The sequence below is a fragment of the Schistocerca nitens genome, chromosome 3 (genome assembly GCF_023898315.1).
Source record: "Schistocerca nitens isolate TAMUIC-IGC-003100 chromosome 3, iqSchNite1.1, whole genome shotgun sequence".
Taxonomy (NCBI): Eukaryota; Metazoa; Arthropoda; class Insecta; order Orthoptera; family Acrididae; genus Schistocerca; species Schistocerca nitens.
In genome coordinates, this window is record NC_064616.1 from 610,199,755 (window position 1) to 610,216,246 (window position 16,492).

The window sequence follows — 16,492 nt, forward strand, 5'->3', positions numbered from 1 at the left end:
TTTAATACTTTTAGTAATATATGTTTTCTTGAATATAGTGAATGAGATGTGTTGGAGAGCCACACAAGTTGGCATGAGTCATGCTTAATGTTTTTTCTGTAAGGACCTGTTTTGTATGTACTACATATATGTAATTTGATGCAATTTGATCATGAGATGGGGAAGAATCACAATAAATGACTGGTGTTAGAGGTTCTTTGAGAGCCACAGAAGTTGGCTGGAGTTAGTTTCAGTCACATGTAATGTAGAGCCACAGTAATTGGCTAACAGATTCAGCGCTGTTCTATAAGGATTTTTAAAAATTTTATTGGATATTGTGTACGAGAAGGGCAGAGCCACAGAGGTGGTATGAGCTATGTTCAAATTTTCTACATGAACTTTTGGTTTTATTTGCCAATAATAGAGTATTACTTACGTAATATGTGTGTAATGTGAGGACTTTACTACAGCAACAGAAGCTGGCAAGGATATTTTTAAGAGGTATTGGTGAGGACTTTTCTATAGAATAGATATTCTTTGTATATAGTGTTATGTAAGATGTGTCTCAAAGCTACTGAAGCAGGCATAAGTAAATTTTAGTAACGTCATAAAATTATTTTCTATTTTTGTAAGACGTATATAGAAGGAGATGCAAGGCTGCAGGAGGTGGACTGAATGATTTTCAGTGCTTAATGATTTTGTTTTTCTTTATGTAATGTTCAATGATGTTTTTTAGAGCCGCAGATTGTGGCTGAGATAATTTTGCAGGATATTTTATGATGCTGTATTTTGTTCTTCGCGTAGAATGGCTTGTCTGTGTGAAGGCAAGCGGTAAATTTGGTTTTCTGAAAAAAGAGTTAAGGAAGAGTGTTTTTTATGAAGCAGCAGATTTCGTAACAATAACTTGCTTAATCGTTAACAGATTTTGAAAAAAGAATTCAGTGATGGAGGCAATTTTGGGGTACTGTTAATTTTTTTTGAGGGACAGTTAATTCACCTTTTGCTGAGATTATTAATACTGAATTTAACTACTGTATATAAGATGTTGGGTTTTGAGGAACTATGAATTTGTCTGAAAAAAAGGTTTTTTGTAAATAAGAAGTAAATTTAAAAAGAACAGTAAGGTTTTCAAAAATTTTTTTCATGGAGTTCTTTGCTTTTGAGTTGTCAGTTGCTGACTAAAGTATATATGCGTGTTGGGTTAGGATATAGAGACTAAGAATGGACTCTTAGACGTACTGCATACTGCAGGTACGAAAATATGACAAAATCTGATACGTGATTGAGAGAGAACCCGATTTGAGACAGAGCTGGACGCTGTATCCCAGTGAGGAGCCCATGATGTGACCCAGAAGCCGATCCATTTTCTTACCGCCCGATAAATTTTTTAACGGCGGTTTTTCTACAGGACTTTATTTCATTACTAGAGTTGCGAGGCCTCAGTAACTGTAGGTATTAGATGGTGTTTTTCTTATCAACGCTGCTTTTACATCATCTTGTAAGTATCTATGTTGCCGAGTGGAGGGATATCGAACAGACGCCGTTCTGAGGTAGGTGAATTCTAATTTACCGCCTGCACACGGCAACACCCAAAACCCCAACACAGCACAAACATGTTAACAAATGTACAAACACACAATAGCTGAAAATGAAAAATAATAATTTCATAGAAGGCAGTTAGAGAACTAATATAGAAAGAAATACAAAAATTACATCTTTGGAATACTGTTTCCGATGTGAAAGGAAATTAATATAAAAAAGAAAGAAGAAATATAAAAATATATCATATTATACAAGTACCTGCACATGTTCCATTTGAAAAACTAAAGTTGATACTGATGTTTGTGTCATTAATATAGCTATAAAATAGACGACACTCCATTTGGTGAGTGCTTTGACAATTTAGTTGAGTGATAACACAACTATACTGCATGAAAGGGCTCAAAATACTTCTGAAAGCAATAGTTTAGAGCCCTAAACTATTCCTTTCAGAAGTATCTTGAGCCCTTTCATGCAGTATAGTTGTGTTGTCACTCAACTAAATTGTCAAAGCACTCACCAAATGAAATGTCGTCTATTTTATATATATATATATTAAAAGTGAAGAAACTGCAAAAACATAGGAATTTAAGGAGGTATATATATATATATATATATATATATATATATATATATATATATATATATATATATATATATATATATATATATATTAAAAGTGAAGAAACTGCAAAAACATAGGAATTTAAGGAGGTGGGACCTGGATAAATTGAAAGAACCAGAGGTTGTAGAGAGTTTCAGGGGGAGCATTAGGAACGACTGATAACAGCATGGGAAGGGAATACAGTCGAAGAAGACTGGGTAGCTTTGAGAGATGAAATAGTGAAAGCAGCAGAGGCTCAAGTAGGTAAAACAACGAGGGCTAGTAGAAATCCTTGGGTAACACATGAGACATTGAATTTAAACGATGAAAGGATAATATATAAAAATACAATAAATGAAGCTCGCGAAAGGGAATATAAACGTCTAAAAACGAGACCGACAGTCAGTGCAAAATGACTAAGCAGGAATGATGTAGAGTAATATATCACTAGCGGTAAGGTAGATGATGTCCACAGAAAAATTAAAGAAACTTTTGGAGAAAAGAGAAGTAACTGTACGAATGTCAAGAGCTCAGTGGGAAACCAGTTCTAAGCAAAGAAGAGAAAACAGAAAGGTGGAAGAGGGTCTATACAAGGAGATGTACTTAAGGGCAATATTATGGAAATGGAAGAGGACGTAGATGAAGATGAGAAGGCAGGTATGATACGGCGTGAAGAGTTTGACAGAGCACTGAAAGACCTAAGTCGAAATAAGGCCCTGGGAGTAGATAACATTCCATTAGAACTACTGATAGCCATGGGAGAGCCAGCCTTGACAAAGCTCTTCCACCAGGTGAGCAAGATGTATGCGACAGGCGAAGTACCATAAGACTTCAAGAAGAATACAATAATTCCAATTCCAAATAAAGCAGGTGCTGACAGGTGTGAAAATTAACTAACTATCAGATTAATAAGTAACGGTTGCTAAATACTGTCACGAATCCATTACAGAAGAATGGAAAAACTGGTAGAAGCCGACATCGAGGAACATCAGTATGGATCCCGGAGAAATGTAGGAACACGCTACGAAATACTGACGCTACGACTTCTGATAGAAAATAGGTTAAGGAAAGGTAATCCTACGTTTGTAGCATTTGTAGACTTATAGAAAGCCTTTGATCATGTTGACTGAAATAATCTATTTCAAATTTTAAAGGTGGCAGGCGTAAAGTACAGGGAGTGAAAGGCTATTTGCAATTTGTACAGAAACAATACGGTAGTAATAAGAGTCGGGGGGCAGTGGTTGATAAGTGTGTGAGACAGGGTTGTAGCCTATCCCTCATGTAATTCAATCTGTATAATTAGTAAGCATTAAAAGAAACAAAAGAAAAATTTGGAGTAGGAATTAAAGTCCAGGGAGAAAAAATAAAGACCTTGAGGTTTGCCGATGACATTGTAATTCTGTCAGAGACAACAAAGGACTTGCAAGAACAGCTGAAAGGAATGGACGGGGTCTTGAAAGGAGGATACAAGATGAACACCAACAAAAGCAAAACGTTAATAATGGAATGTAGTCGAGATGATGCTGAGGGAATTAGGTTACGATCTGAGACACTTAAAGTAGTGGATGAGTTTTATTATTTGGGAAGCAAAATAACTGGTGATGGACGAAGTAGCGAGGATATAAAATGTGGACTGGCAATGTGAAGAAAAGCGTTTCTGAAGAAGAGAAATTTCTTAACATCGAGTATAAATATAAATATCAGGAAGTCCTTCCTGATGGTATTTGCATGGAGTGTAGACGTGTATGGAAATGAAACATGCACGCTAAACAGTTTAGAAAAGAAGAGAATAGAAGCTTTTGAAATGTTGTGCTACAAAAGAACGCTGAAAATTAGATGGGCAGATCACATAACTAAAGAGGTGGTACTAAATAGAATTGGGGCGAAGAGAAGTTTGTGGTATAGACCCGACTAGAAAAAGGGATTGGTTGGTAGGTCACATTCTGAGACATCAAGGGATCACCGACTGAGTACTAGAGGGAAGCAGGGAGGGGGGGGGGGGCGGGGGTAAAAATCGTATAGGGAGACCAAGAGATGAATACAATAAGCAGATTCAAAAGGATGTAGGTGGCAGTGGTTACTCGGAGACCAAGCGGCTTGCACAGGATAGAGTAGTATCGAGAGCTGCATCAAACCAGTCTTTAGACTAAAGACCAGATTCAAACACTGCATCATAAGCGAAACTGAGATTATAGGAAAAACTTCTCCCGTCCTAATTTTTAAAGTTAAAGACTTCATTTCTTTTCTAAGAATAAGTAAAAAATAATTAATTACTCGGTATTAATGGCTGATGTTAATTTAGCGGTTTTTGCACCTGATTTATGCAGTTAGCAGGTTTTGCAAACGTATCGATCCAATTACGAAACAAACGAGCTATTTTGTGATATATTAAGAATGACAGAATATTGAATTTAATTGTAACGAATATAAATTGAATACTTTTTATTTGAAAGAGACGTTTGAAAATTCTGAAAATTGGCATATAAAAATACGAAGGTGACATTATTTTACCCGGACAAAGTAACTTATTTAACGTCAAAAGGAGAACAGATGATGTTCAACATTATGTTTTTTTATATAATACTCCTTCATGCTTTTGACATCACAAAATATGGTAGAAAAAAAGTTCCAAATTGCATCTTAGTAAAATGCCAATAAAATTTTAGAAAATGATAAAATTGGCAGAAAGTTGCGTATTAGTTAAAACAGCGAAAAAAATTCTAGGAAATGAAATTGCCTGAAAATTGTTTTTAACTGACTGCCCATCCACTCAAAATCGCTTCTGGCTTCTTCCTCCTACTGAGGGTTGGCAGCGGCATGAGGGACTCTAGGAGTGCCTCCTACTCGCCTAACACCTCGGTGTAGAATATGAGTTTGTGTTTGGTGACCCCGTTTTCAGAAAAGTGGAGCTCCAAAAGATTTTTGACGTCTCCGAGTTTGGCTTCTGAAACCTCTACGCCTGCTGTTATTATTGTTGATCCATCTCCTTTGCTTGAATCTTTTCCCCTCTTCAGGATGCACTTCCCCTCTCCACCTTCAAAATTGTAGAAGGGGTCTCTATGAACTAGACAAATCTTCTTGTTTTTGCTTTTCGTGAAAACGATTGTTTTGGCTTCTTGAATGTGGAAATGTCAGTTACCAGCCACTTTCACTAAGCCGTCCGAGTATGTCATTACAACTAGCGTCAACACAGTTTTCATTGCATAACATCGATTTAATAATGCTTTTGATGTTCTGGGAACTTCCTCTTCCACCGATCAGGACGCTGCTTCCTTTTTCCAGGAAGGACTGTCGCGCTCTATCCCGTTCTGGTCATTTGGAACTACTACGACGGGTTCGAGTCGTTGCAAACTTCCTACTATTTCAGTTACTCCCACTTCATTAGAACCACCTTCTGCATTTAAACCGTCCACAAAATCTCTCATTTTCACATTTCTTATTGATAGTTTTGTGGGTGTTGTGCGCCAGCTCTTTTAGGGTGATGGATAGAATGTTATTGGAATCTAGTTAAACTAAAACGTGAAAGAAATTATTATCTGCTCATTTAGCGTGATAAGAGTCGTGGATGTATTGTCACAACCTCAACATCTATGTCTCAGTAAATTCATCAACACGAATAATTACACTATCAGAACAATCGTATCCAGACACCTGTTAGTAGACATTAACATAGGGTGTGTCCACCCTTCGCCTTTATGATGGCTAGAGCTCTGCTGAGGACAATTACAATGCGGTGTCTGAATGTCTGTGGAGGAATTGTGGTCCATTCTTCCTCAAGGCCCGAAACTAGAGAAGCTACTGATGACACTGTTGTCTGGAGCGAAGTGCACGTTCTAACTTGTCCAAAGGTGTTCCTTTGAGTTCAGGTGGGGACTCTGGGCAATCCGGTCCGTTTCTGGAATGAATGTTATTGTCCACAAACCACTGCCTCACAGATACTGCTGTATGACATGATGCATTGTCCTATTGAAACAATCATCGTCTCCGAACTGTTCTACTACTGAACGCAGTACACAGTTCTGTACAATGTATTCGTATCCTTTCTCATTTTCCGTTCTCTCAAGCGCAATTAGAGGACCACATCCTAATCATGAAAAATATACCCAGGCCGTAATACCACTTCCTCCGTATTCCACTGTTGGCGCTACAGTTTACACCAGGTAACGCTCTCCAAGCATTCGCCAAACTCGAACCCCTCCATCAGACTGCCACAGACAACAGTGTGATTCATCATTGCAAAACACGCGTTTCCACACGTCTATTTTGCAGTATCTCTACACCACTCAAGTTTCGATTAGCATTGACTTCAGAACTTGGTGGCTTATGACCATTGTACCCTTATAACTGCCCTCCACTATGCCCGGCAGTACCTGTCTTTTAGTTCATCAGGTCTGTTTGGTTTTGATTCTTCCCATTTCCACTTCAGGGTCACAACACCGAAAGTGGACTTCGCCGTCTAGAGAATGGATTTGATAGTCAGGTGACGTGCAATGACTGACCCACGTTCGAAGTCGATGAGCTCCCTAACGGACCCAGTCTGCTGTTAGTGTTACTGACTACACAACACTCCCTGCCTCCTTTCACACTGGTGGGTCCTCCTCTCGTGACATGTAGTGGTCAATTCCGCATTACAAAAAAATGGTTCAAATGGCTCTGAGCACTATGGGACTCAACTGCTGAGGTCAGTAGTCCCCTAGAACTTAGAACTAGTTAAACCTAACTAACCTAAGGACATCACAAACATCCATGCCCGAGGCAGGATTCGAACCTGCGACCGTAGCGGTCTTGCGGTTCCAGACTGAAGCGCCTTTAACCGCACGGCCACTTCGGCCGGCTCCGCATTACAGAACGGTGTTCAGATGATCGTATCGTTTCGAGACTCCACTGGACGTTACCTTGTTTGTGTGTGATGGCTGTAAACTCTGGAAACTGGCACAAATTTTTTGCGATCACTGTTCATATGAGAATGAGACAGGCGATGGATCGAAGGAACGTGGCTAGAGTGGGCAATGAGGGAAGATAAAAGTTTATATTAGAGGGAAAGCGAAAGAGAGAGAGAGAGAGAGAGAGAGAGAGAGAGAGAGAGAGAGAGAGGGAGAGAGAGAAAGAGAGAGAAAGAGAGAGAGAGAGAGATTCGGTGACGGGGTGCGGGAGGGGAGGTAATCTACATCTACATCACACTCCGCAAGCCACCTAATGGTGTGGGGCGGAGAGTACTTTAGGTACCACTATCTGATTCCTCCAACCATGTTCCACTCGAGAATAGCGCGTGTGACGAATGATAGACCATAAGCCTCTGTATTCGCTCTAATCTGTCGAATTTTCTCCTGGCGGTCAACACACGAGATGTATGTGGGGGGAGGTAATATGTTGTCCGACTCCTCCTGAAAAGTGCTGTCCCGAAATTTCAATAGTGAATCTGTCCTTGATGCACAACGCCTCTCTTGTAACGTCTGCCGCTGGAGTTTGTTTAGCATCTCCGTAACGCTCTCTCGCCAGCTAAGCGATCCGGTGACGAAACGCACCGCTCTTCGTTGGATCTTCTCTATCTCTGAGCCGGCCGGTGGGGCCGTGCGGTTCTAGGCGCTTCAGTCTGGAACAGCGTGACCGCTACGGTCGCAGGTTCGAAACCTGCCTCGGGCATGGATGTGTGTGATGTCCTTAGGTTAGTTAGGTTTAAGTAGTTCTAAGTTCTAGGGGACTGATGACCATAGATGTTAAGTCCCATGGTGCTCAGAGCCATTTTTATATCTCTGACTGAGAGACTGAGAGACAGTGTTACGATCTTCCGCGGTGAAACAACTTCCGAAGACCGAATTCAGTATTTCGGCCGTCTCTTGTTATCTTCAAATGGCTCTGAGCACTATGGGACTCAACTTCTGAGGTCATTAGTCCCCTAGAACTTAGAACTACTTAAACCTAACTAACCTAAGGACATCACAAACATCCATGCCCGAGGCAGGATTCGAACCTGCGACCGTAGCGGTCTTGCGGTTCCAGACTGCAGCGCCTTTAACCGCACGGCCACTTCGGCTGGCTGTTATCTTCCGTTTCGGTGCCAGTGTGGTCGCTGAGAGAATGAATAGATGATTTTGACCCACATACGACCAAAATCTCTTAGGGTTTTTACTCAGGTCGGTTGACAAGGTCTTACTTTCAAAATCATTGACCGCTTCTCTCATTGCTCTCCTTACGCTCATTTTTGCTTCGTTCAGCTTTTGTTTGTCAGCTAGGTTTTTACTTCTGTTGAGTCTGATATGAAGTGCTCTTTGATTACGTGGCGCTCTTCTAACACGGCTGTTAAACCATGGTGGATCTCTCCCATCCCTTAAAACCTTAGGCTAGGCGCAAATTGAGACGCGTATAGCACGTGTGACGTGACACGACACTACAACGCGACGCGCACGTTCCGCACACATGCTTTGCACGCGTAGGTTGGCAACTCTCTGCGCTGACAGAAACGAAGCGCGCGCACACTGTAATCTTTCTCAAACGATTTTACAGAAACCATTCAGTAAAAATATTTCATTTTCACCTTGCTTGTTGTATGTCAGCCGATAATCTCGCTAATGGTTATACTTTTTGTGGTATACACATTTCAGTAAAACGCTACGCAAAATTCGAAAATTTGCAATGAAAAATAGAGGTCGCTATGATTTGGCATTTGGTGCGTATTACATGACACGTTGCTGCGTATGAAATTTAGCTAACAAGTTGAATTTTTCTTTAGACTTTGGAGGACGTCTCTACCTGCCTCCGATCTAAAGAAAATGGATCCTGTGTAGCGCGCTCACTCCCGATCTGACGCCCGCGAGAATGAAATATTCACAACATCTCTCATATCTCCTAAACTGCTCGAGACATCGAAACGAGAGTTGGGCGTATGATAACACACAAGTAGGAGAGTATTTTGCCAATTTGTAAATACACGAAAATTTCTTATCTATGGCGATATACCAGCAGTTATGCTTCCCTTTTTATTTTTTTCACTCCAGTCACTGCAATTTTTTAAGTGTTATCGATAGCTAGTGAAACAAGTGTTTCCTAATATGAAAATAAACATGAAATTTCTTCTTATGTTACCGCATACCGACAGTATGAGCTTTTTCGTAAGCTATTGAGCTCTTTGATTGCCAATTAATCGTTTAATGAGGCATTCTGTTTCAGTTTTCTGTCGCAATAGCTGCTGTGAGATGAGTTTGTGCAAATTACACTGTGTTTTGGCAAAGGAAGTACAATTAAACCTGTCAACAAGAGAAATTTGGCCGTTTCTTATAAATGGTGATGCTTCTTAGAATGAGAAAAGGTTAACCATTCACACAAAAATAAATGGCCAATTCTGTTGGAATTCTGGTTTAATCCCCTTCACCCATCGTATTTTTAACACTGAACTACTAGAATGGAAACTTACCAAAGGATTTTATTCCTTCTTCTGATCAGAGCAGCATTAAAATAATGACGACCGTCCCCTTCAGGTGGAATGATAGGCACATGCCAGATGCTGGTTACTCACCTACGGCTTGCTAAACTGACAATGTGTGATTCGCGAATAAAATGTTGTTACTGAGAACAATAAACGATTGATCTGTCGCACAACACAATGGTCAGTGCACTGTCGGCAGCTGAGTATAATGAGTGCGAAAGGGATGCGAAAGCTATCCATGTGTGCCTTGTGAGCGGGAGTTCAAAAAACATTGTCACGAAAGTAGATATGCCTTTGTCAGCAATACATTTCAACAAATTAAATATATCTAATTACCACACTCCTTCAGGATACTCTCACTTTCGTAATGATACCGACCATTTTTTTCATTTGTGTAGCCTGTTGTATAATTAGTTTATTAATGCTGATAATGTGTATGCAACAATTGAAATACTTTTTCTCAATACAGCGAGCCAATTAAAACATTATTTGTGACTGCTTTTCTACTGTTTCTAGCTTGCAGTGAAAATGTGATGTTCACATGTAGATAGTATAATGTCTCTTATTACGAGGGCAGTTCAATAAGTAATGCAACACTTTTTTTTTCTCGGCCAATTTTGGTTGAAAAAACCGGAAATTTCTTGTGGAATATTTTCAAACATTCCCACTTCGTCTCGTATAGTTTCATTGACTTCCGACAGGTGCCAGCGCTGTACGGAGCTGTTAAAATGGCGTCTGTAACGGATGTGCGTTGCAAACAACGGGCAGTGATCGAGTTTCTTTTGGCGGAAAACCAGGGCATCTCAGATATTCATAGGCGCTTGCAGAATGTCTACGGTGATCTGGCAGTGGACAAAAGCACGGTGAGTCGTTGGGCAAAGCGTGTGTCATCATCGCCGCAAGGTCAAGCAAGACTGTCTGATCTCCCGAGTGCGGGCCGGCCGTGCACAGCTGTGACTCCTGCAATGGCGGAGCGTGCGAACACACCCGTTCGAGATGATCGACGGATCACCATCAAACAACTCAGTGCTCAACTTGACATCTCTGTTGGTAGTGCTGTCACAATTGTTCACCAGTTGGGATATTCAAAGGTTTGTTCCCGCTGGGTCCTTCGTTGTCTAACCGAACACCATAAAGAGCAAAGGAGAACCATCTGTGCGGAATTGCTTGCTCGTCATGTGGCTGAGGGTGACAATTTCTTGTCAAAGATTGTTACAGGCGATGAAACATGGGTTCATCACTTCGAACCTGAAACAAAACGGCAATCAATGGAGTGGCGCCACACCCACTCCCCTACCAAGATAAAGTTTAAAGCCATACCCTCAGCCGGTAAAGTCATGGTTACAGTCTTCTGGGACGCTGAAGGGGTTATTCTGTTCGATGTCCTTCCCCATGGTCAAACGATCAACTCTGAAGTGTATTGTGCTACTCTTCAGAAATTGAAGAAATGACTTCAGCGTGTTCGTAGGCACAAAAATCTGAACGAACTTCTCCTTCTTCATGACAACGCAAGACCTCACACAAGTCTTCGCACCCGAGAGGAGCTCATAAAACTTCAGTGGACTGTTCTTCCTCATGCACCCTACAGCCCCGATCTCGCACCGTCGGATTTCCATATGTTTGGCCCAATGAAGGACGCAATCCGTGGGAGGCACTACGCGGATGATGAAGAAGTTATTGATGCAGTACGACGTTGGCTCCGACATCGACCAGTGGAATGGTACCGTGCAGGCATACAGGCCCTCATTTGAAGGTGGCGTAAGGCCGTAGCATTGAATGGAGATTACGTTGAAAAATAGTGTTGTGTAGCTAAAAGATTGGGGAATAACCTGGTGTATTTCAATGCTGAATAAAACAACCCCTGTTTCAGAAAAAAAATGTGTTGCATTACTTATTGAACTGCCCTCGTACATCCATATCCAAGTAACGATAATGAAACTTCTGTACTTCATTCCTTGGACGCTTTTTACCAGGTGCACAAAGGGGTCATATCTGTGGAAATTACGCCTTTTTGCTACAGATCGTAGAGATATGATAGCATAACAGGCAGAAAGTAGATAACCTTGTGTTACTTTCCTGCCCTACTTCTAAATCACGTGATTTTATAATATTCCTTACTTCCTAATTCACTACCTCCTCTTACGATCTGAAAACATTGTGGAGGCAGAAGATGTAATCCCAGCGGCTAATGGCTCATCAGTTTTTGAACTGTACATTGTTCTTGACAAAAGAATAAACAAAACGAAAGAACTGTGCTGATATATGTAGCTGAAAATTATTATATACTAACGAAAAGAGATGGAGCGCTTAAACGGCGAAAAACGAAACACAACTCAGTGATAATAAAATTCAGTAGACAGTAAGGCCGTATTTTAATTCCTCTGCCCATATGCGCCACGTCGAAAGTGAACATACGGCAGGACTGCCTTCCCGCTGTCCGCCTCATCCCTCCCGCAGTATTCGCGTAGCGCGCAGCGCGAGAAACTGCCACAACCACAACGCCGCGCGACCTGGCGCAGGCGCGTGTCGCGTCCCAGTCGCCTCGCGTCACAAGTTGCGCTGTCCCATTTGAACCAGTGAAGTTACAAAAATGCGCGCTGCGCTGCGGCGCGCCACACGCACTATACGCGTCTCTATTTTCGCCTAGCCTTACTCGGAACATACTTGTGTAGGGAATATTGAACGATGCCTTTGAATTTTTTTCCATTTGTTCTCCATATCTTCGTCCGCATCACCTAATATCTGATGCTGACTGCTTAGATATTCTGAAATTTGTATCCTGTCACCCTTTCTGAGCAAATATATCTTCCTACCTTTCTTAACATTCCTTGTAGGACCCGTCGTCATAGATGCTGTCACAGCCTTATGATCACTGATACTTTCCTCTACGTTAACTGATTCAATAAGTTCAGATCTGTTTGTTGCCAGGAGGTCTAAGACGTTACCCTCACGAGTTCGTTCTCTATCTGCTCAAGGTAATTTTCGGACATGACATCCAGAAGAATGGCACACGATTCCTTGTCTCTGGCATCAGTTTTGATGGTAAAACGCTCTCAATCTACATCTGGCAAGTTGAAATCACCCCCTATTACAACGGCACGATCAGGAAAATTACTAACGATACTCTGCAAGTCCTGTCTGAAGCGCTCTACAACTACAGATCCTGACCCAGGTGGTCTACAAAAGCATCCGATCAACATTTTTGACCGTTCTTTGATACTCAGTTTCACCCAGATTAATTCAAATTTTATCGGACTTTTTACTGCAAGAAACACGCCGCCACCATTGGCGACTAATCTATCCTTACGATAAACATTTCTATCTGAACTTAGGATTTCGTTGTCATTGACGTCTGTTCCCAATACTACCTGTGCATGATAACCTTCAGTAAGCGATACTAATTCTGGGACCTTTCCTTGGCATATTAGTGTATATAGTTCTGAGCGGGTGCGGGATGTTGTGGTTTTGGTGAGTGCATGCGTATTAGTATTTTTTTGGGGATATGTGAGCTTCGTTAAAGGGTGTATTTAACTTCTGCGGTCTTTCGTCTATTAATAATTTCTCTTAATGTTAACGAGCAAAACAAACTATTTCAGCTTCATTCCAACTTTGGGGATCTACTTAAATTTTTCTCGCACAATTTAGCTATTGTAGCCAAATTGCGCAAGCAAAAAACAAAAACGAAACCGGACTGTTTACTAACGCTGCAATTGACCTAATTAATGAAAATCAGTCCTTATTAAAAATACCAATACGACACAAACACAAGCAGCGTTTTATTTGCTACCACTCGGTCCCTGACAATCTGCCTCATGTTTCTCTTTTTTACTTTGTGGAAAGTCGTGCGTGCTGATCTTTCACAAGATGTCCCGTCGATCGGGTGGAACCGAAGAATTTAATAAAGAGTCGCGCATGGTGAAACGACAACAAGGCTCCAGGTAGCAGTGTCACAGCACAGGCTGAAGTTTCACGAGAATTTGAACGCATAGATATTGCGGACTGATTCAATTCTCACTGCTTCGTTCACCCAAGTCGCGCGAAAGAGCCTATACCTCAATGGAAGTTTTGTTATTGTTACTCGACTTCCGATACGAAACAGAAACCAAGGAGAAAATGATGTGGATGAAGGTAGTATAGCTTTCAGAACTTTCTACAGAGAGGTACGTGCTCCCTGTACTTGATTTCCACGAAGTCCACTCGGAAGCAATCGTGGTCAAAGAGGACCAGCGTTACAAATTAACAATATATGTTTTTAAACTTTCTGTCGCAATGTAGCTGGGAGAATTCATATTTTTAACAAACTGTCTATGTGTCCACAAAGAGTCTTTCGGAGTATGTCCTGGATTTTTGTCTTAATAGAGTAAATTTAATTTTATTTCGATTATTACCTGAATTTGAAGAACGCTTATATTAAGCTTCATTCTCTCGAAAAATTAAGATGTATTAAGCTTCGAGTGCAGAATATAATATCGATTTTATCGGAAACTCGTAAGTGTGGCGATCCCATCAACAACGCAACGTGTCTGGTTATTAGCTTTCAGGTGTTAAACACTGCTGTTCTTTGTGTCATCATGTCATGTATTACTGATTCGATATAAAGTTGGTTCCTATACGTGCAGTTCTGTTTTTGATTAACTGTATTGTAAGAATTTCTTCATTAGTAGAGACAGGATGACAATATTTACTTCTCAGTTTGTGGTGAGAAATTTTGTATTAGATACAGATAACGAACCAAAGTAACAATTCTTGTGAACTTAAACAAGCTTGAATTTGCCGATCAAAATCGTTGAGACTGAAAGCTGATAACTGCTTGTTACTGAAAACAGCTACAGATATGGAGAATTTACTTTGACAGTAAGTAACTACATTTGAAAATTACGGTGTGATGCACAAGCTGTGTTTTAGTTATTGGATTGCACCACTGACATAACTACACGCTATGCACCCAGAAGTTTTCATACTGTAGCACTAAAACTAAATCAATTATCACAATGTAATTACGCATTTTGCTATGGAACAAGTGATTAATGGACTTGAGGAACACAATTTATTTTAATAATGACCAGTTTCTCCAGTTACCGGGGTTTCAAATAAATGTACATACTTGTTGTTTATCCTGAAAATGTTATCAAATTTTTTTCTCACGAACCAGCTCTGTCACTTTCTATAACCTTATGTTGTCCATGCTCGAGTGTGGTTTCGAATCTGTGACATCTTATCACACAAAAACAAAGTAAAATAATTGACTGTGTCTGTCACTTTTAATTTTTTCCGGCGACGCGTTTCGACGGCTTTCACATTTATCTTCAGGTGGATCAGAGGATTTCATTGCATTTTGTTTGCTGCATGCAGCCAGTTGTCTATTTTGAATTTCATTTCGTTGTAAATAATGTATAAATAGCTGATGTTAACGTGTTATTGCCTAGAATTCCAGTTTCAAGCAATAATTAAGCTGCTTACAATACTTCCCAGCCGAAGGAACGCTGAGAGTCGTCATATCTACGGTAATTTTTAACTTTAGATGACACACAAACACGAAAACAACGTAAACATTCCAGAGATGGTTCAGATGTCAAAGTAGAGTGCCTTGTAAGTCAAAGAGCATTCACTACCAGCTCACATTTCGAATCTAAGATACGCGCAACAGATATATTAGATGTTTAAATCCTTATATCCAGGATTCGAACCTGCGACCGTAACGGTCGCGCGGTTCTAGACTGTAGCGCCACCCCGGCCGGATAAACCTATATTTTAGCTTATTTATGTGTCAGTGTATCGGTTTAGTGAGCTGTGTGTTGTTTTCATGATTTAAGTCACTCTGAAACTGACTGTCATAAATCACCTAGTTTACTTGGGAAGCTTCTAAAGAAGTTCATTGCCACTATCTCGACCTAGTCACTCAGTATGCTCCGCTCGTGTTTTCTGTTGTGAATAAAAATTTCACTTTCTTCACAGAGGCTCAGTTTGTGTTCTTTGTTTATTTTACAAAATATTATTAAATTATAATGCATGTTGTCAAAAGCATGTCCTTCGTCGCTAATTACTGTTCAAGGTCAGTAATGTTTGTGTTGATATCTAGGATGTATAGAATAAATTTCCTGTTTTTACTGTCAGTATTAGTAATCTATTCGTTCAAGGATAGTTTTCCATCATAAAGGGTTCGTCAACTTCATACAAGAAAATCATGTCACACATATGGAAATATGAGTATATACCTTCATTTAACGAGGAGAGGACGAGACAGGACAGGTGGTTGGGCGTGGACTTGTTGGGGCAACCCTGCCGCATATACCAGAAGTGATTTAGTAAACCAGAGAAAACTTAAATCGGTATCTGCGGACGTTGCATAAGCTGCATTCCTCCCGAATCTCATGCCAACGTCTTAACAAATGCGCTGCCCCATTCAGTTACAACTAATTTACAGTTCTGTTTTGTTTCTATATTTTAAGAAGCGGTTGTCTTAATAACATAAAATCATGCATTCTTAATTTAACACCTTCATGCTTTTCACGGGCCACAGTCACACACGTAAGAACGTGACTTTAAAACAGCGACATTGGTGTCACACCTTTGTCACGTTTCCATATCTTTCCTTCTGCCAGCCTAAAAAAACTAAACCAGCATCCCCACATGATGATTAAGATATTGAACTCAGAAAAATGATGATGCACTGGTGTTATGTTACAACAATCACTATTTTATGTTATTAACCCCTAATCCGTTTTTTTAAGTCGTCGTAAATTTGTAGTATCCAGCTTAAAGACACGAACTTCAATTGTCTTTTTTAAATAAATATACTTTATTTACTGTTTCATCTCCTTAGGGAAACTACAATACTTTTAATCCTTCTTAAAAAGTACTCCTTGCGAATATTGTTTGTTTTTCTCTGTAAACATAAATCTAAACCGGCTCTTGATCAGTGATACTGTACAGAGCTGTTTGTGAAA